We start from the raw sequence: 27684 nt of genomic DNA, 5'->3' as shown, positions 1-27684 counted from the left end.
TTACAGCGCGTTCCTACGCACTGTAAAACGCTCAATAGGCAAAAAACAATGTTTCCCTATGGGCATGTTTCTCACCTGAGTGTTTTACAGCGCGTACGAACGCGCTGTAAAATGCCCTACGCCCCAAGAAGAACAGGAGCTTCTTTGGGGCGTATTGTGGCAGTTTTTCATTGGATGCCTCTGTGGTTAATCACACAAAATACAAAAACGCCCCAAAATACGCCTCAAAAACGCCTGTAAAAAGCGCTTATCGATTACGTTTAGGTGTGAACCCAGCATCCTGAGACCAATCCCGCAGTTGGATTTATCTATTGTTCTAAAGGAGTTATGTTCTTCCCCATTTGAACCTTTGGAAAGTGTTGACCTGAGGTTTTTGTCCCTAAAGGTCACCTTTTTGTTGACCATTTCCTCGGCCAAAAGGATTGGAGAACTCCAGGCCCTCGGGGCCTCTGAGCCATAAATATTGTTTCCTCAGGACACGGTCCTGCTAAGATTCCTTCCGACCTTTGTACCAAAAGTTCAGTCTTTCAGGAATACCAATCGGACAATATCTTGAGCAGTTTTCTGTCCTTCCCCATCACCTCCTTTGTGACTGCCCATTCCACCAGGGCAGTCTCCACCTCCTATGCCGAAAAGAAGCTGATTCGGCTAGACCAGATCTGTGCTGGAGCTCCCAGAGCACCTTTATTAGACATTATCATCTAGATCAGGGGTCTCCAAACTTTTCAACAGGAGGGCCACATTGAAGATTTTACAAGTATTCGGGGGCCGGAAAAAAAAATCAGTTATGTATTAAATTAAATGTATATATTTTACATGGATCGTTTTTGTAATCAGCATGATATGACTGAGAACAAAAGAGAAAAAACTTTAGCAAAACAACGCAAAGACACCCGTGTCCCTATCAGCGGTGTCCCCATCAGCACAAAAATGTCCCCATCAGCACAGCAATGTCCCCATCAGCACAGCAATGTCCCCATCAGCACAGCAATGTCCCCATCAGCACAGCAATGTCCCCATCAGCACAGCAATGTCCCCATCAGCACAGCAATGTCCCCATCAGCACAGCAATGTCCCCATCAGCACAGCAATGTCCCCATCAGCACAGCAATGTCAGCATCAGCACAGCAATGTCCCCATCAGCACAGCAATGTCCCCATCAGCACAGCAATGTCCCCATCAGCACAGCAATGTCCCCATCAGCACAGCAATGTCCCCATCAGCACAGCAATGTCCCCATCAGCACAGCAATGTCCCCATCAGCACAGCAATGTCCCCATCAGCACAGCAATGTCCCCATCAGCACAGCAATGTCCCCATCAGCACAGCAATGTCCCCATCAGCACAGCAATGTCCCCATCAGCACAGCAATGTCCCCATCAGCACAGCAATGTCCCCATCAGCACAACAATGTCCCCATCAGCACAGCAATGTCAGCATCAGCACAGCAATGTCCCTATCAGCACAGCAATGTCCCTATCAGCACAGCAATGTCCCCATCAGCACAGCAATGTCCCCATCAGCACAACAATGTCCCCATCAGCACAGCAATGTCCCCATCAGCACAGCAATGTCCCCATCAGCACAGCAATGTCAGCATCAGCACAGCAATGTCCCCATCAGCACAGCAATGTCCCCATCAGCACAGCAATGTCCCCATCAGCACAGCAATGTCCCCATCAGCACAGCAATGTCCCCATCAGCACAGCAATGTCCCCATCAGCACAGCAATGTCCCCATCAGCACAACAATGTCCCCATCAGCACAGCAATGTCCCCATCAGCACAGCAATGTCAGCATCAGCACAGCAATGTCCCCATCAGCACAGCAATGTCCCCATCAGCACAACAATGTCCCCATCAGCACAGCAATGTCCCCATCAGCACAGCAATGTCCCCATCAGCACAGCAATGTCAGCATCAGCACAGCAATGTCCCTATCAGCACAGCAATGTCAGCATCAGCACAGCAATGTCAGCATCAGCACAGCAATGTCCCTATCAGCACAGCAATGTCCCCATCAGCACAGCAATGTCCCCATCAGCACAGCAATGTCCCCATCAGCACAGCAATGTCAGCATCAGCACAGCAATGTCCCCATCAGCACAGCAATGTCCCCATCAGCACAACAATGTCCCCATCAGCACAGCAATGTCCCCATCAGCACAGCAATGTCCCCATCAGCACAGCAATGTCCCCATCAGCACAGCAATGTCCCCATCAGCACAGCAATGTCAGCATCAGCACAGCAATGTCCCTATCAGCACAGCAATGTCCCCATCAGCACAGCAATGTCCCCATCAGCACAGCAATGTCCCCATCAGCACAGCAATGTCCCCATCAGCACAGCAATGTCCCCATCAGCACAGCAATGTCCCCATCAGCACAGCAATGTCAGCATCAGCACAGCAATGTCCCTATCAGCACAGCAATGTCCCCATCAGCACAGCAATGTCCCCATCAGCACAGCAATGTCAGCATCAGCACAGCAATGTCCCCATCAGCACAGCAATGTCCCCATCAGCACAGCAATGTCCCCATCAGCACAGCAATGTCAGCATCAGCACAGCAATGTCCCCATCAGCACAGCAATGTCCCCATCAGCACAGCAATGTCCGCATCAGCACAGCAATGTCCCCATCAGCACAGCAATGTCCCCATCAGCACAACAATGTCCCCATCAGCACAGCAATGTCCCCATCAGCACAGCAATGTCAGCATCAGCACAGCAATGTCCCTATCAGCACAGCAATGTCCCCATCAGCACAGCAATGTCCCCATCAGCACAGCAATGTCCCCATCAGCACAGCAATGTCAGCATCAGCACAGCAATGTCCCCATCAGCACAGCAATGTCCCCATCAGCACAGCAATGTCCCCATCAGCACAGCAATGTCAGCATCAGCACAGCAATGTCCCCATCAGCACAGCAATGTCCCCATCAGCACAGCAATGTCCCCATCAGCACAGCAATGTCCCCATCAGCACAGCAATGTCCCCATCAGCACAGCAATGTCCGCATCAGCACAGCAATGTCCCCATCAGCACAGCAATGTCCCCATCAGCACAGCAATGTCAGCATCAGCACAGCAATGTCCCCATCAGCACAGCAATGTCCCCATCAGCACAGCAATGTCCCCATCAGCACAGCAATGTCCCCATCAGCACAGCAATGTCCCCATCAGCACAGCAATGTCAGCATCAGCACAGCAATGTCCCCATCAGCACAGCAATGTCCCCATCAGCACAGCAATGTCAGCATCAGCACAGCAATGTCCCCATCAGCACAGCAATGTCCCCATCAGCACAGCAATGTCCCCATCAGCACAACAATGTCCCCATCAGCACAGCAATGTCCCCATCAGCACAGCAATGTCAGCATCAGCACAGCAATGTCCCCATCAGCACAGCAATGTCCCCATCAGCACAGCAATGTCCCCATCAGCACAGCAATGTCCCCATCAGCACAGCAATGTCAGCATCAGCACAGCAATGTCCCCATCAGCACAGCAATGTCCCCATCAGCACAGCAATGTCCCCATCAGCACAGCAATGTCCCCATCAGCACAGCAATGTCAGCATCAGCACAGCAATGTCCCCATCAGCACAGCAATGTCCCCATCAGCACAGCAATGTCCGCATCAGCACAGCAATGTCCCCATCAGCACAGCAATGTCCGCATCAGCACAGCAATGTCCCCATCAGCACAGCAATGTCCGCATCAGCACAGCAATGTCCCCATCAGCACAGCAATGTCAGCATCAGCACAGCAATGTCCCCATCAGCACAGCAATGTCCCCATCAGCACAGCAATGTCCCCATCAGCACAGCAATGTCCCCATCAGCACAGCAATGTCAGCATCAGCCGTGTCACCCTTAAGCACAGCAATGTCCCCATCAACGATGTCCCCATCAGAACAGCAATGTCCCCATCAGCGGAGTCCCCATTAGCAGCTGATAGGGGCCACCACTGATGGGGACACTGCTGTTGGGGACGCGGCTGATGGGGACACCATTGATGGGGACACCCGTGTCCCTATCAGCGGTGTCCCCATCAGAACAGCAATGGCCAAATCAGAACAGCAATGTCCCCATCAGAAAAGCAATATTACCATAAAAAAAAAAATATTCCCATCAGAAAAACAATATTCCCATCATGGGGACACCCACTGATGGGGACGCTGCTGTTGGGGACATTGCTGTGCTGATGGGGACACCACTGATGGGGACGCTGCTGTTGGGGACATTGCTGTGCTGATGGGGACACCACTGATGGGGACATTGCTGTGCTGATGGGGACACCGCTGATGGGGACATTGCTGTGCTGATGGGGACACCACTGATGGGGACACCATTGATGGGGACACCCGTGTCCCTATCAGCGTTGTCCCCATCAGCACAGCAATGTCCCCATCAGCGGTGTCCCCATCAGAACAGCAATGTCAGCAAACTCAGAATACATTTTATTTTGCCCCCTCTCACTCAGAATACATTTTATTTTGCCCCCTCTCACTCACAATACATTTTATTTTGCCCCCTCTCACTCACAATACATTTTATTTTGCCCCCTCTCACTCAGAATACATTTTATTTTGCCCCCTCTCACTCAGAATACATTTTATTTTGCCCCCTCTCACTCAGAATACATTTTATTTTGCCCCCTCTCACTCAGAATATATACAATGTGAGAGGGGGCAAAATAAGATATATACAATTTTGCTCCACAGGTGGGGAAAGTGGAATATATACAGAGGGGGCAAAATGGATATAAATAGAGGGGCCCTGTATATATCCATTTTGCCCCCTCTGTATATATTCCATAATCATTTATCCCCTGTGTGTATATATTGCATTTTTGCCCCCTCTGTTATCTGTTTAATTTTTTTTCCATTTTTTTTGCCTTTTTTTCTTATTGAAATATATTTTTGTTCCCCATTGGTCCCCTGTGGAGGATTTCTTGCCTGACATTTAGTTCCATGCCAGGTGCCCCCCTGTGAGTTATAGCCAGGCAGTGGTGGTGTGCACATTTAAAAAAAAAATACTTACCTCGTCAGACTGCTCCGCTCCCGCCTTCTTGCTCTTGCTTGCAGCCCACAATCCTGTCTTCCAGCGTGCGTTGTGTGATCCCGCGAGACCTGGCTGGCGCGATATCACAGCGCCACCAGGCCTGAATGGGTGGAGGCGGAGCCCGAATGGATGGAGGCAGGGCTGGGGTTGGTGGGGCGGCGCAACTACTCACAGAGGCCGGGGGCCCAAGCGACCAGCCATTTACATAAAAATGTTAAAATTACTTGCGATGGGGCGACGGAGCTGCGGGCCCCCCCCCACCGCCGGGCCCGGTCGCGGTCGCATCCTCTGCGACCGCGATCGTTACGCCCCTGGGCGGTTGTGCGGATTTGGTTCCTGCAACCTGCCAGCTGCGGGCGGGCCGGATCGAACGCACAATCGGGCCGGATGTGGCCCGCGGGCCGGGGTTTGGAGACCCCTGATCTAGATTCTAGACGGTCTGAGGGAGTGGCCTTTGGACAGTCTATTCTAAGGGCCACTGTCTCTTAGAAAAAAAAAAAGAGTAAGGGGGTCCCTCCCAATTTGTGTGTAGTACTTCTTGCTAGGTCCCCACTTGTGCTGCTGGTTAGGGCGACAGGGAAACGTTAATTTTTAACGTAAATTTGTTTTCCCTTAGTCCTAACAGCAGCACACACATTTCCCACCCCATCTCGGTTATTATTTCTGCTTGCTAAAAGGCACCTCCTGCCAGGGCGGAGAATCCTATATAGGGGCGGGTTTAATTCGTTAATTAAAGATACTTGGCAGTAATTTTCTTTCAACAAAAATTCTGCCTGTCGTGACCGGCTTCACAGGGGAGGAATCCCCACTTGTGCTGCTGTTAGGACTAAGGGAAAAAAAATTACGTTAAAAATTAACGTATCTGCACATCGTGATGTTGATGCAGAGCGGCCGCGAGATGGTGGAGACGGTCTCTGCCGGCCATCAACCTCCGACATAGCGGTCTCATGCTGAAGCTCAACAGAAGATGGGTGCTGCAACAGGACAACGACCCAAAGCATAGAAGTAAATCAACAACAGAACGGCTTAAACAGAAGAAAATCCGCCTTCTGGAGTGGCCCAGTCAGAGTCCTGACCTCAACCCGATTGAGATGCTGGGGCATGACCTCAAGAAAGCGATTCACACCAGACATCCCAAGAGTATTGCTGAACTGAAACAGTTCTGTAAAGAGGAATGGTGAAGAATTACTCCTGACCGTTGTGTCTGATCTGCAACTACAGGAAACGTTTGGTGGAAGTTATTGCTGCCAAAGGAGGTTCAACCAGTTATTAAATCCAAGGGTTCACATACTTTTTCCACCTGCACTGTGAATGTTTACATGGTGTGTTCAATAAAAACATGGTAACATTTAACTCTTTGTGTGTTATTAGTTTAAGCCGACTGTGATTGTCTATTGTTGTGACTTAGATGAAGATCAGATCACATTTTATGACCAATTTGTGCAGAAATCCATATCATTCCAAAGGGTTCACATACTTTTTCTTGCTACTGTATCCCTCGGTGGGTATATAAGGTGTGATAGGCTGTCTGCACACATATCCCTCGGTGGGTATATAAGGTGTGATAGGCTGTGTGCACACATATCCCTCGGTGGGTATATAAGGTGTGATAGGCTGTGTGCACACATATCCCTCGGTGGGTATATAAGAGGTGTGATAGGCTGTCTGCACACATATCCCTCGGTGGGTATATAAGAGGTGTGATAGGCTGTCTGCACACATATCCCTCGGTGGGTATATAAGGTGTGATAAGCTGTCTGCACACATATCCCTCGGTGGGTATATAAGGTGTGATAGGCTGTGTGCACACATATCCCTCGGTGGGTATATAAGAGGTGTGATAGGCTGTCTGCACACATATCCCTCGGTGGGTATATAAGAGGTGTGATAGGCTGTCTGCACACATATCCCTCGTGGGTATATAAGGTGTGTGATAGGCTGTCTGCACACATATCCCTCAGTCGGTATATAAGGTGTGATAGGCTGTCTGCACACATATCCCTCGGTGGGTATATAAGGTGTGATAGGCTGTCTGCACACATATCCCTCGGTGGGTATATAAGGTGTGTGATAGGCTGTCTGCACAGATATCCCTCAGTGGGTATATAAGGTGTGATAAGCTGTCTGCACACATATCCCTCGGTGGGTATATAAGGTGTGCGATAGGCTGTCTGCACACATATTCCTCGGTGGGTATATAAGGTGTGATAGGCTGTTTGCACAGATATCCCTCGGTGGGTATATAAGGGGTGTGATAAGCTGTCTGCACACATATCCCTCGGTGTGTATATAAGATGTGTGATAGGATGTCTGCACACATATCCCTTGGTGGGTATATAAGGTGTGTGATAGGCTGTCTGCACACATATCCCTTGGTGGGTATATAAGGTGTGTGATAGGCTGTCTGCAGACATATCCCTCGGTGGGTATATAAGTTGTGATAGGCTGTCTGCACACATATCCCTCGGTGGGTATATAAGGTGTGATAGGCTGTCTGCACACATATCCCTCGGTGGGTATATAAGGTGTGTGATAGGCTGTCTGCACAGATATCCCTCAGTGGGTATATAAGGTATGATAAGCTGTCTGCACACATATCCCTCGGTGGGTATATAAGGTGTGCAATAGGCTGTCTGCACACATATTCCTCGGTGGGTATATAAGGTGTGATAGGCTGTCTGCACAGATATCCCTCGGTGGGTATATAAGGGGTGTGATAAGCTGTCTGCACACAAATCCCTCGGTGTGTATATAAGATGTGTGATAGGCTGTCTGCACACATATCCCTTGGTGGGTATATAAGGTGTGTGATAGGCTGTCTGCACACATATCCCTTGGTGGGTATATAAGGTGTGTGATAGGCTGTCTGCACAGATATCCCTCAGTGAGTATATAAGGTGTGATAAGCTGTCTGCACACATATCCCTCGGTGGGTATATAAGGTGTGATAGGCTGTCTGCACAGATATCCCTCAGTGGGTATATAAGGTGTATTAAGCTGTCTGCACACATATCCCTCGTTGGGTATATAAGGGGTGATAGACTGTCTGCACACATATCCCTCAGTAGGTATATAAGGTGTGTGATAGGCTGTCTGAACACATATCCCTCGGTGGGTATATCAGGTGTGATAGGCTGTCTGCACACATATCCCTCGGTGGGTATATAAGGTGTGATAGGCTGTCTGCACACATATCCCTCGGTGGGTATATAAGGTGTGATAGGCTGTCTGCACACATATCCCTCGGTGGGTATATAAGGTGTGTCATAGGTTGTCTGCACACATATCCCTCGGTGGGTATATAAGGTGTGATAGGCTGTCTGCACAGATATCCCTCGGTGGGTATATAAGGGGTGTGATAGGCTGTCTGCACACATATCCCTTGGTGGGTATATAAGGTGTGTGATAGGCTGTCTGCACAGATATCCCTCAGTGAGTATATAAGGTGTGATAAGCTGTCTGCACACATATCCCTCGGTGGGTATATAAGGTGTGTGATAGGCTGTCTGCACAGATATCCCTCAGTGGGTATATAAGGTGTATTAAGCTGTCTGCACACATATCCCTCGTTGGGTATATAAGGGGTGATAGACTGTCTGCACACATATCCCTCAGTAGGTATATAAGGTGTGTGATAGGCTGTCTGCACACATATCCCTCGGTGGGTATATCAGGTGTGATAGGCTGTCTGCACACATATCCCTCGGTGGGTATATAAGGTGTGATAGGCTGTCTGCACACATATCCCTCGGTGGGTATATAAGGTGTGATAGGCTGTCTGCACACATATCCCTCGGTGGGTATATAAGGTGTGATAAGCTGTCTGCACACATATCCCTCGGTGGGTATATAAGGTGTGATAGGCTGTCTGCACACATATTCCTCGGTGGGTATATAAGGTGTGATAGGCTGTCTGCACATATCCCTCGGTGGGTATATCAGGTGTGATAGGCTGTCTGCACACATATCCCTCGGTGGGTATATAAGGTGTGATAGGCTGTCTGCACACATATCCCTCTGTGGGTATATAAGGTGTGATAGGCTGTCTGCACACATATCCCTCGGTGGGTATATAAGGTGTGATAAGCTGTCTGCACACATATCCCTCGGTGGGTATATAAGGTGTGATAGGCTGTCTGCACACATATTCCTCGGTGGGTATATAAGGTGTGTGTGAAGCTTTCTGCACACACATCCCTCGGTGGGTATGTAAGGTGTGATAGGCTGTCTGCACACATATCCCTCGGTGGGTATGTAAGGTGTAATAGGCTGTCTGCACACATATTCCTTGGTGGTTATAAGGTATGTGATAGGCTGTCTGCACACATATCCCTCAGTAGGTAGGTGTATAAGTTGTGTGATATGCTGTCTGCACACATGTACCTCAGTAGGTATATAAGGTGTGTGATAGGCTGTCTGCACACATTTCTCTCGGTGGGTATATAAGATATAAGGTGTGTGATAGGCTATCTGCACGCATATTCCTCGGTGGGTATACAGGGAGTGCAGAATTATTAGGCAAGTTGTATTTTTGAGAATTAATTTTATTATTGAACAACAACCATGTTCTCAATGAACCCAAAAAACTCATTAATATCAAAGCTGAATATTTTTGGAAGTAGTTTTTAGTTTGTTTTTAGTTTTAGCTATTTTAGGGGGATATCTGTGTGTGCAGGTGACTATTACTGTGCATAATTATTAGGCAACTTAACAAAAAACAAATATATACCCATTTCAATTATTTATTTTTACCAGTGAAACCAATATAACATCTCAACATTCACAAATATACATTTCTGACATTCAAAAACAAAACAAAAACAAATCAGTGACCAATATAGCCACCTTTCTTTGCAAGGACACTCAAAAGCCTGCCATCCATGGATTCTGTCAGTGTTTTGATCTGTTCACCATCAACATTGCGTGCAGCAGCAACCACAGCCTCCCAGACACTGTTCAGAGAGGTGTACTGTTTTCCCTCCTTGTAAATCTCACATTTGATGATGGACCACAGGTTCTCAATGGGGTTCAGATCAGGTGAACAAGGAGGCCATGTCATTAGATTTTCTTCTTTAATACCCTTTCTTGCCAGCCACGCTGTGGAGTACTTGGACGCGTGTGATGGAGCATTGTCCTGCATGAAAATCATGTTTTTCTTGAAGGATGCAGACTTCTTCCTGTACCACTGCTTGAAGAAGGTGTCTTCCAGAAACTGGCAGTAGGACTGGGAGTTGAGCTTGACTCCATCCTCAACCCGAAAAGGCCCCACAAGCTCATCTTTGATGATACCATCCCAAACCAGTACTCCACCTCCACCTTGCTGGCGTCTGAGTCGGACTGGAGCTCTCTGCCCTTTACCAATCCAGCCACGGGCCCATCCATATGGCCCATCAAGACTCACTCTTTGATATTAATGAGTTTTTTGGGTTCATTGGGAACATGGTTGTTGTTCAATAATAAAATTAATCCTCAAAAATACAACTTGCCTAATAATTCAGCACTCCCTGTATATAAGATGTGTGATAGGCTGTCTGCACACATATCCCTCGGTGGGTATATAAGATGTGTGATAGGCTGTCTGCACACATATCCCTTGGTGGGTATAGTAGAAAATTGGTACCTGGAATTTTACTTTCCTTGAGTCCTCAGCAGCACAGAATGGGTTAACGTTGACCTCTTTTGTTTCATAGGACCGCCCACCTAGATTTAAACAATCAAACAATTAGTCAATCACATAATTAGTACACCTATAAGGTCTGGTGAATGCAACTGCCCCTTGTATTAAAAAATAGATCCACACAGTTGCAGAACAAAAAATATAATTTATTTAGGGAGGGTAAGCCTGTGCTGCCTTCGGACTCAAGGAAAGTAAAATTCCAGGTACCAATTTTCTACTTTCCCTTATCGTCCTCGGCAGCACAGAATGGGATTTTTATAGATTCCAAAGGGGGGGATTATACTGAAACTGAACTTAGAATGCCTGTGCCAAAGGCTGAGCTCCTGGACTCGATGTCAAGGCGATAATGCTTTGCGAAGGTGGAAGGAGTGGACCAGGAGGCTGCGCTGCAGATTTCTTGTATAGACACCTGCCCATATTCCGCCCAAGAGGCTGCTGTCGACCTCGTGGAATGAGCCTTGATGGAAAGTGGTGGAGTTTCCCCCTCTAACAAGTAGGTTTCTGTGATGGTGTTCTTTATCCACCGGGCGAGTGAATCCTTGGATGGCGTTCGCCCTCTTCTCGGTCCAGAATAAAGCAAAAAAAGACTTTCGTCTAAATGGAACTCTTCCGTTCTTCGCAAATATGTTTCTACTGCTCTTTTCACATCCAGCATATGTAATTGCTCCTGTTCTTCATCCGCTGGATTTGGGAAAAAAGTAGGCAAGAAGGTTTCCCTATTAATATTCATAGTGGAAGGAACCTTTGGTTGAAAAGAAGGTATGGTTCTAATCAATATCCCATCAGGAAGGATTCGTATATATGGATGTCTGGAAGATAAAGCTCGTAGTTCCTCCAATCTTTTCGCCGAAGTAATGGCTACAAGAAACAGAACTTTGCAGGAGAGATATCTGATGTCCACCTGTTCCAACGGCTCAAAGGGTGGTCTTGTGAGTCCCCTTAGTACTAGGGATAAGTCCCACACAGGAAAGGGTTCGTGAATCACCGGTCTTAGCCTCTTCAAGGCCTTGAAGAATCTGACTATCAGAGGATGGAACAGATATTTATTCTCTGTCAAGATATTAATGGCAGTCATCTGGGATTTTAAGGTATTCGGCTTCAAGCCCATATCAAATCCTTCTTGAAGGAACTGAAGAATACTGGAGATGTTTATTTCCGTATATCCTTTTCCCGACAACCAAGACCGGAATTTTCCTAATACTTTGGCATATTTCACATTGGTAGAACGCTTGCGGGAATTCATTAGTGTGTCAATGACCGAAGCTGGTAGGCCCTCTTCCTCTAATCTGCTTCTCTCAACATCCAGGCCGTGAGGTGTAACCTGTCTAGGTTCTGATGGAATAGACCCTGCTGGAGGAGAAGGTCGGGGGCACATGGAAGCTTCCAATAGTTCCCTTCGGACAGTTGGAGAAGAAGAGGAAACCATGACCTCCGGGGCCAAAATGGTGCTATTAATATTACTTTGGGTCTTTCTACCGCAATCTTCTGTAGAACCCTCGGTATGAGGAAATAAGAACCCTCGGTGCCGGTGGAAATAAGTAGACAAATAGGAGACTCCAAGACATCGAGAAGGCGTCTACCACTGTCGGCCTGTCGTGTTTGCTCAGGGAACAGAACTTCTGGAGTTTCCGATTTTGTCTGGAGGCCATCAGATCCCAGGTTGGACAACCCCATCTGGCTATGATTTGCTTGAAGTAAATCGGATTCAAACCCCACTCGCTCGGACTGACTGTCATCCGACTCAGACGATCTGCTTGTGTATTGTAACAGCCTCTTATATGAATCGCTCTTAATTGCGAAAGATGTGATTCTGCCCAGGTGAAAATCCGTTTGCATAATTTCATCAAGGACGGGCTCCTCGTTCCTCCCTGTTTCTTCAGGTAGAACACAGTGGAGAGGTTGTCTGAGCGAACCAGCACCGATTTTCCTTCCAGGAGGGTTTGAAAATGGACTAGCGATTCCAGAACAGCCTTCATTTCCTTGAAGTTCGAGGACTGTCGCACATCCTGGGGAGACCATTTCCCTTGGATCCATCTGTTCTGCACATGAGCTCCCCAGCCTCTGGCTGAGGCATCCGTGGTCATTATTATCGGTGACAGATACTGAAAAGATTTCCCTACTGTGAGCTTCTCCGTCTGTAACCACCAGTTCAGACTCTGAACAACGGAAGGCCTCAGGCTGATTCTTCTTTCCAAATCGCAATGACTGGTGCGTCTTGCCTGTATCATATTCCATTGAAGGTCTCGCATATGGATCTTCGCCCAGGGGACCGCATCTATGGTAGAAGTCAGATGACCCAAGGTCTTCATCAATCTGCGTAAGGATGGCTTGTGAATCGATCTCAAGGTTCTCACTTTCTCTCTGATCTTCTGACCCTTGTCTGAAGGAAGGAACACTTTCATGCAGCGGGTGTCTATCACCATCCCCAAGAATCTTTTCGACGTCGTTGGGGAGAGCTGAGATTTCTTCCAACTCATTATGAAACCGAGGGACTGGAGAAGCGAGATGACTGTACGGAGATGAAGTTGTAACTGTTCCTCCGTTGCTGCTGCCACTAGCCAGTCGTCGAGGTAAGGATAGACTTGAATGGCCTGTAAGCGTAGATGCACTGCTGCCACCACTGATATTTTGGGAAAAATCCTGGGTGCGGACGTCAGCCCGAAGGGCAACGCTCTGAATTGAAAGTGCAGGATCCTCCCTGCTCTTCTGACGGCCACTCTTAGGAATTTCCTTGAGGAAGATCTTATGGGCACATGCAGGTAGGCGTCCTCCAAGTCCAGGGAGGCCATGAACTGATCTCGCTGAAGAGTGGACACCACCGATCTTAATGTTTCCATCTTGAAATGGATTTTTTTCAGAAAATGATTTAAGTATCTGAGGTCTATAACGAGACGCCAATCCCCGCTTGTTTTTGGGACTAGAAACAACCTGGAGTAGACTCCCTTTTTTTCTTGACCTCTTGGTACCCGTTCTAAAGCTCCTTTCTTTAGAAATTGGTCCACCAGGTGATCTATACGAGGGTCTTCTCTTTGAAACAGAAATCTGCTTCTTGGCTGATGAAGAAACTCTAGCGAGTATCCGTCCCTTATTAGATCCAGAACCCATTTGTCTGTAGTGATTCTCTCCCAGTTTTTGTAGAAGTAGGATAAGCGACCTCCTACAGACCGGCTTTCGACGTCAGAAATCAGCCTTGGAGTTTTTACTGATGTCTTCCTTTCCTCTTGCTTTTTCAGCAGAACTGGGAAGGACTCTTCTGTCTGACCGGCCTCTGCTAGATCGCCCACGATAGCCTGTTCTGCGGTAAGGCTGCCTACCAAAGGGACGAAAATTCCTTGGACGATTCTTGGTTTTAAACTGAGGGAACTTCAGAGATTTTTCATCCGAATTGGCTTCTAACAGCTTGTCTAGCTGAGAGCCGAACAGTCTCCCAGGCTCAAAGGGTAGAGCGCAGAGGTTGGTCTTTGAGGCAACATCTCCTGCCCATAGCTTGAGCCACAAGGTCCTTCTTATTGAATTTGAGAGGGCCATATCTTTAGCCAGGAATCTCAGCGAATCCACTGGAAAGTCGCACAAAAACTCAGCGGCCATTTTTAGGGACGGCAGTTGAAGGAGGAGGTCTTCTCTGGAGAGTCCGTCCTCGATGTCCCTTCCTAGGTGACTTAGCCAGATTCTGAGGGCTCGAGCCACTGGTACTGTGGCCATGGCTGCCTTACTTAACGTGGCCAAGTAAGAATGCAGTCTCTTTAGCAAGTTATCTGCCTTTCTGTCCATCGGGTCCCTCAGCAGCGCGGAGTCATCTGCGGGAAAGAAGGACCTTTTAGCCAGCCTTGTTACTGCAGGATCAACTCTGGCGGGGACTTCCCAGCTTGAGGACTCAGCGGAGTCAATCTTATAAATGGAACGGAATCTTGAGCCCGGATCCATTTTCCTCAGGGGACATTTACATTCCTTCTGGAATATGGAGTCCAGAACTGGATGGCTTGGAAGGACCGAAGCTTTTTTCTTTGGGAAATAGAAGAGACTCTCCTTGTCCTGTGCAGCAACAGGGTCTTCCTTAGTCTCCATTATTCCCTTTACGTCCTTGATTAAGCGATTCACATTTTTCCTATCAAAAAGGAAATTCTCCTCCATATTAGAGACTTCCCAATCCGAGCCTGAGTCTTCGCTCTCAGACGTCAGAGACTCGTCAGAGGATGAGGAGATAGGATCGCGCTTTCTCTTTTTGGCTTTCTGTTTCTGCTTTGTCAGAAAGGACTTAAAGAGGCTCATTAGTCTTCTGGACTCTGCGTCAGACTCGTCTTCAGGCTGAGTGCAGGAAGCGCAGATATTGGACTGTGAATCCTCCAGTAAGGGCTGAATACAGGAGATGCAGCGGGATTGCTTCTTCCTTGACCTCTTTGAACCAGCAGAAGATCTATGAGAATGGACAGAATCCGCCGCCATACAGTTGTCACAGTAGTCCTCTCGCTGTTCATCAGGTAGGGGCTGCTCACATGACAGGCAATATCTGTGTCTGTGCTTCTTAGACCTCTTTCTCACAGAACCAGGAAGCCCAGACATCTGGAACAGAGAAAAACAGACATTTCATGAGCAAAAACAGCAAGGATCTCTGTCAGAAGGGCCCCCGGCTGACACAATACCTTAAATTCACAGGAGCTCGGCTGCCAGGCACTTATGGCAGCTTGCTCCAGCCTGCATCCACCTTAAATATTTGAATCTGGCGCCCTGGACGCCGCCTGGTGACGTCAGCCGCTCCTGAGGCTTCCCATTGGCACCAGAGGGCGCGCTGATTGATGACGTCAGACGCTGCCCGAACCCGGAAGTGCGGTGGCCTCCGATCCTAGACATGCTGGGGATGGTAAATGCTGGGGGCATCGGGCGCACACTGCGCGAATCATCGGCAGGGCAGCGGCTATCCGACCGCAATGGATTCCTCCTGCCGGCGCGCACATCGTGGATGCGGCATAGTGCCAGCGCCAAGGACACACCCGTGGCACTGCTGGACACTTGGCCTGGAGCCTGGGACACACCCCACGGCATAGGTGGCCGATCTTCACCACACCAGACAGGTGGGCAGATTCCTCAGAAATGAGGACATAAAAAAAATACAAGGGGCAGTTGCAATTCACCAGACCTTATAGGCGTATTGATTATGTGATTAACTAATTGTTTGATTGTTTAAATCTAGGTGGGCGGTCCTATGAAACTAAAGAGGTCAACGTTAACCCATTCTGTGCTGCCGAGGACGATAAGGGAAATAAGGTGTGTGATAGGCTGTCTGCACACATATCCCTCGGTGGGTATATAAGGTGTGTGATAGGCTGTCTGCACACATATCCCTCGGTGGGTATATAAGGTGTGATAGGCTGTCTGCACACATATCCCTCGGTGGGTATATCAGGTGTGATAGGCTGTCTGCACACATATCCCTCGGTGGGTATATAAGGTGTGATAGGCTGTCTGCAAACATATCCCTCGGTGGGTATATAAGTTGTGATAGGCTGTCTGCACAGATATCCCTCAGTGGGTATATAAGGTGTGATAGGCTGTCTGCACACATATCCCTCGGTGGGTATATCAGGTGTGATAGGCTGTCTGCAAACATATCCCTCGGTGGGTATATAAGGTGTGATAGGCTGTCTGCACAGATATCCCTCAGTGGGTATATAAGGTGTGATAAGCTGTCTGCACACATATCCCTCGGTGGGTATATAAGGTGTGATAGGCTGTCTGCACAGATATCCCTCAGTGGGTATATAAGGTGTGATAGGCTGTCTGCACACACATCCCTCGGTGGGTATATAAGGTGTGATAGGCTGTCTGCACACATATCCCTCGGTGGGTATATAAGGTGTGATAGGCTGTCTGCACATATATCCCTCGGTGGGTATATAATGTGTGTGATAGGTTGTCTGTACACATATCCCTCAGTCAGTATATAAGGTGTGATAAGCTGTCTGCACACATATCCCTCGGTGGGTATATAAGGTGTGATAGGCTGTCTACACACATATCCCTCGGTGGGTATATAAGGTGTGATAGGCTGTCTGCACATATATCCCTCGGTGGGTATATAAGGTGTGTGATAGGTTGTCTGCACACATATCCCTCAGTCGGTATATAAGGTGTGATAAGCTGTCTGCACACATATCCCTCGGTGGGTATATAAGGTGTGATAGGCTGTCTGCACACATATCCCTCTGTGGGTATATAAGGTGTGTGATAGGTTGTCTGCACACATATCCCTCAGTCGGTATATAAGGTGTGATAAGCTGTCTGCACACATATCCCTCGGTGGGTATATAAGGTGTGATAGGCTGTCTGCACACATATCCCTCAGTCGGTATATAAGGTGTGATAAGCTGTCTGCACACATATCCCTCGGTGGGTATATAAGGTGTGATAGGCTGTCTGCACACATATCCCTCGTGGGTATAAAAGGTGTGTGATAGGCTGTTTGCACACATATTCCTCGGTGGGTATATAAGGTGTGATAGACTGTCTGTACACATATCCCTCGGTGGGTATGTAAGGTGTAATAGGCTGTCTGCACACATATCCCTATGTGGTATATAAGGTATTATAGGCTGTGCACACATATTCCTTGGTGGTTATAAGGTGTGTGATAGGCTGTCTGCACACATTTCTCTCGGTGGGTATATAAGATATAAGGTGTGTGATAGGCTATCTGCACGCATATCCCTTGGTGGGTATATAAGGTGTGTGATAAGCTGTCTGCACACATATCCCTCAGTGGGTATATAAGGTGTGTGATAGGCTGTCTGCACACATATCCCTCAGTGCGTATATAAGGTGTGTGATAAGCTGTCTGCACACATATCCCTCAGTGCGTATATAAGGGGTGTGATAGGCTGTCTGCACACATATCCCTTGGTGGGTATATAAGGTGTGTGATAAGCTGTCTGCACACATATCCCTCGGTGGGTATATAAGGTGTGATAGGCTGTCTGCACAGATATCCCTCAGTGGGTATATAAGGTGTGATAAGCTGTCTGCACACATATCCCTCGGTGGGTATATAAGGTGTGTGATAGGCTGTCTGCACAGATATCCCTCAGTGGGTATATAAGGTGTATTAAGCTGTCTGCACACATATCCCTCGGTGGGTATATAAGGTGTGATAGGCTGTCTGCACACATATCCCTCAGTGGGTATATAAGGTGTGATAGGCTGTCTGCACACATATCCCTCGGTGGGTATATAAGGTGTGATAGGCTGTCTGCACACATATCCCTCGTGGGTATAAAAGGTGTGTGATAGGCTGTCTGCACACATATTCCTCGTGGGTATATAAGGTGTGATAGACTGTCTGCACACATATCCCTCGGTGGGTATGAAAGGTGTGTGATAGGCTGTCTGCACACATATTCCTCGGTGGGTATATAAGGTGTGTGTGAAGCTTTCTGCACACATATCCCTCGGTGGGTATGTAAGGTGTAATAGGCTGTCTGCACACATATCCCTCGGTGGGTATGTAAGGTGTAATAGGCTGTCTGCACACATATCCCTATGTGGTATATAAGGTATTATAGGCTGTGCACACATATTCCTTGGTGGTTATAAGGTGTGTGATAGGCTGTCTGCACACATATCCCTCAGTAGGTGTATAAGTTGTGTGATATGCTGTCTGCACACATGTACCTCAGTAGGTATATAAGGTGTGTGATAGGCTGTCTGCACACATTTCTCTCGGTGGGTATATAAGATATAAGGTGTGTGATAGGCTATCTGCACGCATATCCCTCAGTGCGTATATAAGGGTTGTGATAGGCTGTCTGCACACATATCCCTCGGTGGGTATATAAGGGGTGATAGGCTGTCTGCACAGATATCCCTCGGTGGGTATATCAGGGGTGTGATAGGCTGTCTGCACACATATCCCTTGGTGGGTATATAAGGTGTGTGATAGGCTGTCTGCAGACATATCCCTCGGTGGGTATATAAGGTGTGATAGCCTGTCTGCACACATATCCCTCGGTGGGTATATAAGTTGTGATAGGCTGTCTGCACACATATCCCTCAGTGGGTATATAAGGTGTGATAAGCTGTCTGCACACATATCCCTCGGTGGGTATATAAGGTGTGATAGGCTGTCTGCACACATATCCCTCAGTGGGTATATAAGGTGTGATAAGCTGTCTGCACACATATCCCTCAGTGGGTATATAAGGTGTGATAGGCTGTCTGCACACATATCCCTCAGTGGGTATATAAGGTGTGTGATAGGCTGTCTGCACAGATATCCCTCAGTGGGTATATAAGGTATATTAAGCTGTCTGCACACATATCCCTCGGTGGGTATATAAGGTGTGTGATAGACTGTCTGCACACATATCCCTCAGTAGGTATATAAGGTGTGTGATAGGCTGTCTGCACACATATCCCTCAGTAGGTATATAAGGTGTGTGATAGGCTGTCTGCACACATATCCCTCGGTGGGTATATCAGGTGTGATAGGCTGTCTGCACACATATCCCTCAGTGGGTATATAAGGTGTGATAGGCTGTCTGCACACATATCCCTCGGTGGGTATATAAGGTGTGATAGGCTGTCTGCACACATATCCCTCGGTGGGTATATAAGGTGTGATAGGCTGTCTGCACACATATCCCTCGGTGGGTATATAAGGTGTGATAGGCTGTCTGCACACATATCCCTCGGTGGGTATATAAGGTGTGATAGGCTGTCTGCACACATATCCCTCAGTGGGTATATAAGGTGTGATAGGCTGTCTGCACACATATCCCTCGGTGGGTATATAAGGTGTGATAGGCTGTCTGCACACATATCCCTCGGTGGGTATATAAGGTGTGTGATAGGCTGTCTGCACACATATCCCTCGGTGGGTATATAAGGTGTGATAGGCTGTCTGCACACATATCCCTCGGTGGGTATATAAGGTGTGTGATAGGATGTCTGCACACATATCCCTCGGTGGGTATATAAGGTGTGATAGGCTGTCTGCACACATATCCCTCTGGGGGTATATAAGGTGTGATAGGCTGTCTGCACACATATCCCTCTGGGGGTATATAAGGGGTGTGATAGGCTGTCTGCACACATATCCCTCGTGGGTATAAAAGGTGTGTGATAGGCTGTCTGCACACATATTCCTCGGTGGGTATATAAGGTGTGTGTGAAGCTTTCTGCACACATATCCCTCGGTGGGTATGTAAGGTGTAATAGGCTGTCTGCACACATATCCCTCGGTGGGTATGTAAGGTGTAATAGGCTGTCTGCACACATATCCCTATGTGGTATATAAGGTATTATAGGCTGTGCACACATATTCCTTGGTGGTTATAAGGTATGTGATAGGCTGTCTGCACACATATCCCTCAGTAGGTGTATAAGTTGTGTGATATGCTGTCTGCACACATGTACCTCAGTAGGTATATAAGGTGTGTGATAGGCTGTCTGCACACATATCTCTCGGTGGGTATATAAGATATAAGGTGTGTGATAGGCTATCTGCACGCATATCCCTTGGTGGTATATAAGGTGTGATAAGCTGTCTGCACACATATCCCTCGGTGGTATATAAGGTGTGATAGGCTGTCTGCACACATATCCCTCGGTGGGTATAAGCAGTGGTATACTGCCAATATAGACAGACCACGCAGCTGCTATGGGGCCTGTGGCACAGAGTGCAAGGCCCCGCCCACTTTTGTTTTGGGCCCTGAGGAAGGAATTCGGTAATTCCGAAACGCGTCCGAGGTATTGTGGTACAAGGAGGTACCCGTCCCCAGTGTGACAGAACTCTTGCTCCCAAGGACTTCCAGCGTGCTCGTGTCTCCGGCCGGGACCGCGCGCGCTCGCAGAGGAAACTGAAGACTTGAATCTAGGGAATCCTGTACATCATCCTAATCCAGGCCAGTAGTCATCCTGCATTGTGGGCAATATATTAATTAGGCCTCATGCACACGACCGTTGTTTGCTTCTGCGTCTGTTACGCCAATTTTAGCGTTTCAGGTGCGAACCCATTCATTTCTATGGAGCCGTTGAAAATGCGAATAGTGCACCGTTTGCCGTCCGTGATCCGTGGTTCCAGTTCGTCAAAAAAATATAACCGGAAAACGGTTTGCGGACCCATTCAAGTTAATAGGACCGGTAAAAAACACGGAGGCACACAAGATTGTCATCCACGTCCGCGCGTCCGTTTTATTCCTATCATTTGCATGGTAAACCTGTCTTAGACTTTTTTTTTACATTCCTTTATGTCTGGTGGTCCTCCAAAAATAAAGGAAGACACACGGAAACAAAAACGGAAACAGATCACGGAACAACTGAACCCCATTTTGCGGAACGGAACACAACAACGGTCGTGTGAATGAGGCCTAATAGAAATAAACCGGGACATAAGAACTGAGACGACTATTGTTGGTAAACAGCAACTTAGTGTCCCGTGGAAAAGATACAAACACGCGAGTCACGTGATTCAGCAGCATGTTTACGCTACGTAGTCAGCGCGGGTCGACATGTCTCCATTGAGGGTTTGGGCAATTAACCCTCTCTAGACCGGCAGCGACAGACCCATAGTATAGCTACATCTCTCCCTTCTCTTTTATTGTGGTAGCGCGGGTATCTTTATTTGTTATACGCCATATATACTACACACACTTACCGACCAACTAAGGAGCTAAACTATCAGCGCCGTGCGAAACAGTGGAGGCGAACACCGCCAGAGCGCCGGATCGGGAATCAATCGGTAACACAGTTCTCCGATCGAGCTGTTATTTTAAAGGGAACCTGTCACCGGGATTTTGGGTATAGAGCTGAGGACGGGCTGCTAGACGGCCGCCAGCACATCCGCAATACCCAGTCCCCATAGCTCTGTGTGCTTTTATTGTGGAAAAAACCCTGATTTGATACAAATGCACATTAACCTGAGATGAGTCCAGTGTGAAGGAGCCCAGCACCGCCCGCATCCTCCGAATCTCCTCCTGCATGCGCAGTTCGTCCCCTGAGGCTGATGCCAGCACAGGGAAGGAACACTATGATGACACTGCGCATGCGCTAGCTCACGCATCGCAAGATTACGGCGCTCTAGCTTTCTGACGTCGGGGAGCAAGGAGGCGATTCTGAGGATGCGGGCGTGCTGGGCTCCTTCACCCTGGACTCATCTCAGGTTAATTAGCATTTGTATCAAATCAGTTTTTTGACACAATAAAAGCACCCAGAGCTATGGGGACTGGGTATTGCGGATGTGCTGGCGGCCGTCTAGCAGCCCGTCCTCAGCTCTGTACACAAAATGCCGGTGACAGGTTCCCTTTAACAACCGGATGTGGAGAACTGGAGGGAAGCGGCTGAATCCCAGGCCTGGATCTACAGACAAAGCCTTCGAGATGAGTAATGTACAATCTAACACGGCGAGGCCCCGATAGTCATATCCGGAAATGTTTCTCCAGGACTGGGGGCCTCCAGCTCTCTATGGTAGAAACGAGAAAACTCCTAAACCTCCGGCTCCTGGATCCATCCCCTACACAGGAGCCATGGAGACCATCCTGCCCGCAGCTCCGCGTTCTGCTCCAATATCCCGTGCAGCAAACCCTCCTCTTTCCAATGGACGGCCCTGCACCTGGTACAACCCGGCTACACCTCAGATCTCGCCGCGACCCCGTCCACGGCCTCAACGTAAATGCTGAGATCTCCAGATTAGCAGGAAGCGTCCCAGCAACAGTCTGAGAGAGAAATATATTTTCATCATTAATACACAGGCCAGTAGTGCCCAGCCGCCCCTGGAGCTCGCAGGCCAGTGCACAGCCGCCCCCGGAGCTCACAGGCCAGTGCATAGCCACCCCTGGAGCTCGCAGGCCAGTGCATAGCCACCCCTGGAGCTTACAGGCGAGTGCATAGCCACCCCTGGAGCTCGCTGGCCAGTGCACAGACACCCCCGGAGCTCACAGGCCAGTGCATAGCCACCCCTGGAGCTCGCAGGCCAGTGCATAGCCACCCCTGGAGCTTACAGGCGAGTGCATAGCCACCCCTGGAGCTTACAGGCGAGTGCATAGCCACCCCTGGAGCTCGCTGGCCAGTGCACAGACACCCCCGGAGCTCACAGGCCAGTGCATAGCCACCCCTGGAGCTCGCAGGCCAGTGCATAGCCACCCCTGGAGCTTACAGGCGAGTGCATAGCCACCCCTGGAGCTTACAGGCGAGTGCACAGCCACCCCTGGAGCTCGCAGGCCAGTGCACAGTCACCCCCGGAGCTCACAGGCCAGTGCATAGCCAGCCCCGGAGCTCGCAGGCCAGTGCATAGCCACACCTGGAGCTCGCAGGTCAGTGCACAGCCGCCCCCGGAGCTCGCAGGCCAGTGCACAGCCGCCCCCGGAGCTCACAGGCCAGTGCATAGCCACCCCTGGAGCTCGCAGGCCAGTGCATAGCCACCCCCGGAGCTCGCAGGCCAGTGCATAGCCACACCTGGAGCTCGCAGGTCAGTGCACAGCCACCCCTGGAGCTCGCAGGCCAGTGCACAGTCACCCCCGGAGCTCACAGGCCAGTGCATAGCCAGCCCCGGAGCTCGCAGGCCAGTGCATAGCCACACCTGGAGCTCGCAGGTCAGTGCACAGCCGCCCCCGGAGCTCGCAGGCCAGTGCACAGCCGCCCCCGGAGCTCACAGGCCAGTGCATAGCCACCCCTGGAGCTCGCAGGCCAGTGCATAGCCACCCCCGGAGCTCGCAGGCCAGTGCATAGCCACACCTGGAGCTCGCAGGTCAGTGCACAGCCGCCCCCGGAGCTCGCAGGCCAGTGCACAGCCGCCCCCGAAGCTCGCAGGCCAGTGCATAGCCACCCCTGGAGCTCGCAGGCCAGTGCACAGACACCCCCGGAGCTTACAGGCGAGTGCATAGCCACCCCTGGAGCTCGCAGGCCAGTGCACAGCCACCCCTGGAGCTCGCAGGCCAGTGCACAGCCACCCCTGGAGCTCACAGGCCAGTGCATAGCCACCCCTGGAGCTCGCAGGCCAGTGCACAGTCACCCCTGGAGCTTGCAGGCCAGTGCATAGCCACCCCCGGAGCTCGCAGGCCAGTGTACAGACACCCCCGGTGCTTACAGGCGAGTGCATAGCCACCCCTGGAGCTCGCAGGCCAGTGCACAGTCACCCCCGGAGCTTACAGGCCAGTGCATAGCCAGCCCCGGAGCTCGCAGGCCAGTGCATAGCCACACCTGGAGCTCGCAGGCCAGTGCATAGCCGCCTCCTGAGCTCGCAGGCCAGTGCAAGGACACCCCCGGAGCTCACAGGCGAGTGCATAGCCACCCCTGGAGCTCCCAGGCCAGTGCACAGCCACCCCTGGAGCTCGCAGGCCAGTGCACAGCCACCCCTGGAGCTCGCAGGCCAGTGCATAGCCACCCCTGGAGCTCGCAGGCCAGTGCACAGCCACCCCTGGAGCTCGCAGGCCAGTGCATAGCCACCCCTGGAACTCGCAGGCCAGTGCACAGCCACCCCTGGAGCTCGCAGGCCAGTGCATAGCCACCCCTGGAGCTCGCAGGCCAGTGCACAGTCACCCCCGGAGCTCGCAGGCCAGTGCACAGACACCCCCGGAGCTCGCAGGCCAGTGCACAGACACCCCCGGAGCTTACAGGCGAGTGCATAGCCACCCCTGGAGCTCGCAGGCCAGTGCACAGTCACCCCCGGAGCTCACAGGCCAGTGCATAGCCAGCCCCAGAGCTCGCAGGCCAGTGCATAGCCACACCTGGAGCTCGCAGGCCAGTGCACAGCCGCCCCCGGAGCTCGCAGGCCAGTGCCCAGCCGCCCCCGGAGCTCGCAGGCCAGTGCACAGCCGCCCCCGAAGCTCGCAGGCCAGTGCATAGCCACCCCTGGAGCTCGCAGGCCAGTGCACAGACACCCCCGGAGCTTACAGGCGAGTGCATAGCCACCCCCGGAGCTCGCAGGCCAGTGCACAGCCACCCCTGGAGCTCGCAGGCCAGAAAGCCAGACTCGGTCAACCAGTCCAGAACACTGTGAAATGAGGAAACAGCTCTGTGTGAACACTGTGTAAATGATCTGGACTGACATTCTGCTGATTGGCCACAAGAGGCCGCTATTTCCTAAGCTCAGCAACAGACTGCATTTCATGTGATGTTGAGAACTCTCAGGGGTGGAGTGACAAACCTGGAGAGGAAGTGAAGGATCCTCCATCTTAGAGTGAGGATCCGTCAACATCCAGGTGTGGAAGCATTCTTCAGTGACCAGAGCTGCAGCCAAGTGAAGCTGACCCTGTCCAGAGGATTGCTTCCAGGAACGCTGGTAAGAGCTGAGGAGCAAAGCAGCATACACTGCGGCACCGCACGCTTGATGTAGAGAGTTCTGTTCAGAGTCACCAGCGGAGGCAGAGCAGACCCGGGTCGGTCAGATCGTGCACGCACCTCATCACAGTGCTGGCGCCTAGAGACTGAGGCCAGGCCTGTAGTTAGTTAGTTAGGGTCTCTGTCAGGCCACAAGTGTTACTACTGTTCATTGCATGGACTCCACAATTTAAAGGGACATTGCACACTGGAGAGCTGATAAACTTCCCCACAAACTCAAGCCAGGCTGGCGTTTCGCTCAGAAGGAACACTCGGGCAACTGCTACAGGACCAGTTATGGGAGGGGGAATCCTGTAGAGCATTGTAAGATTGTAAGCTCTTGTGCTGCACCGCAGGCTAGCCGCACCACGCACCATTGTGAGCTCTTGTGCTGCACCGCAGGCTAGCCGCACCACGCACCCAAACAGTGGTTCCTGATTTTTTAGGGTAATAACAGGTAAGGTGTGGCAGTTTAGTTGTGCCCGCCAGTAGGTAAATTACCGCATTTTTCTTTGCATCCATCGGAGGGCGCTGTGCAGCACAAGGGTCTCAGCCTTCAGGCAGGGTGTATGTAAATGTATTGTGTGTTCCCAGCATTTGTTGTTGTGCTCATTACCACGTTTAACCCCTTAAGGACCCTGCCATATTTCACCTTAACCACTTCCAGACTGGGCCATTTGCCCCCTTCCTGACCCGGCCTAATTTTGCAAATCTGACCTGTGTCCCTTTATGTGGTAATAGCTTTGGAACGCCTTTACTTATCCCGGCCGTTCAGAGATGTTTTCTCGTGACACATTGCACTTCATGTTAATGGTAAATTTTCATGTTTATTTATAAAAAAAATCCAAAAGTTAAAGGGCTTCTGTCGCCCACTAAACTGTTTATTTTTGGTTACTTATAATCCCTATACTGCGATTTATCCATAAATACTGTAATTAATCATTTTGGTTCAGCAGATTATGTTAAAAACGTACTTTTAAAATATGCAAATTACCTTTCTACCAGCAGCGGGCGGTTACCTGCTGGTAGGAGCCGCATCCTCCGATCCTGAAGACGCCCCCTCCGCATTGTGATTGACAGGCCAGCGGACGGGATCGTCCTCTGCTGGTCCTGTCTGCTATCAAGATCTCGCGCCTGCGCCGTGACGGTATTCAGCAGGCGCACTGAGAGGCGGACGCTCCATCCTCAATGCGCCTGCGCCGATGACGTCATCAAGTACACCCGGAAGAGATTTATTATTAATAATGGTTGGTGGTATAGTGTTAATAACTGTCATTGTTATAAAATTATTTATTCCCATTTCGTTGGTGCTTATTACGCACATACTTACCTGATTGGAGCGTCCGGCGACGTCACCAGACTCTCCGCCTCCTTCCAGCGACGCCGGGGTCTTCTCTTCCGGGTGTACTTGAGGATGGAGCGGCGGCCTCATAAAACAGTTATCAGTCCTCATTCCCCGTAGGTCTGCTTCATGTCGGCCTCGTTCTGTAAAGGCCATGAGATTTCTTTAGGACGTTAGAAGCAATTCATAAAATTTTTAAGAAAATGTCCAAAACCCCACTTTTTAAGGACCAGTTCAGGTCTGAAGTCACTTGGTGGGGCCTACATAGTGGAAACCCCCATAAATGACCCCATTGTAGAAACTAAACCCCTCAAGTTACTCAAAACTGATTTTACAAACTTTGTTAACCCTTTAGGTGTTCCACAAGAATTAAAGGAAAATGGAGATCAAATTTCTAAATTTCACATTTTAGCCAGATTTTCCATTTTAATCTATTTTTTTCTTTAACACATCGAGGGTTAACAGCCAAACAAAACTCAATATTTATTAGCCTGATTCTGCAGTTTACAGAAACCCCCCACATGTGGTCGTAATCAGATGTACGGGCACACGGCCGGGCGCAGAAGGAAAGGAGCGCCGTATGTTTTTTGGAAGGCAGATTTTGCTGGACTGGTTTTTAGACGCCATGTCCCATTTGAAGCCCCCCTGATGCCCTTACAGTAGAAACTCCCAAAAAGGGACCCCATTTTGTAAACTAGGGGAATAGGTGGCAGTTTTTTTGGTATTATTTTGTGGTTCATATGATTTTTAATTGCTCTATATTATGTTTTTTTGGTGAGGCAAGGTAACCAAAAAATGGCTGTTTTGGCACCGTGTTTTTATTTTTTACAACGTTCATCTGACCGGGGAGATCATGCGCTATTTTTATAGAGCCGGTTGTTACGGACGCGGCGATATCAAATATGTTTACTTTCTTTGTTTGTTTCAGTTTGACAGAATAATCATTTTTTTCTACTAACAAAGGAAGGGTTAACAGCCAAACTCAACTCAATATTTATGGCCCTGATTCTGTAATTTACAGAAACCCCCCACATGTGGTCGTAAACTGCTGTACGGGCACACGGCAGGGCGCAGAAGGAAACGAACGCCATACGGTTTTTGGGGGGCAGATTTCACTGGGATAATTTTAAGCTGCCATGTCCCATTTGAAGCCCCCCTGATGCACCCCCAGAGTAGGAACTCCAGAAAAGTGACCCCATTTTGGAAATCTACGGGATAAGATGGCAGTTTTGTTGGTACTATTTTACGGTAGATATGATTTTTGGTTGCTCTGAGAGGTTAGATCATGTGGTATTT

Source organism: Bufo bufo, chromosome 9, assembly GCF_905171765.1.
Source record: "Bufo bufo chromosome 9, aBufBuf1.1, whole genome shotgun sequence".
NCBI classification, from domain to species: Eukaryota; Metazoa; Chordata; class Amphibia; order Anura; family Bufonidae; genus Bufo; species Bufo bufo.
This window is presented reverse-complemented; position numbering follows the sequence as displayed.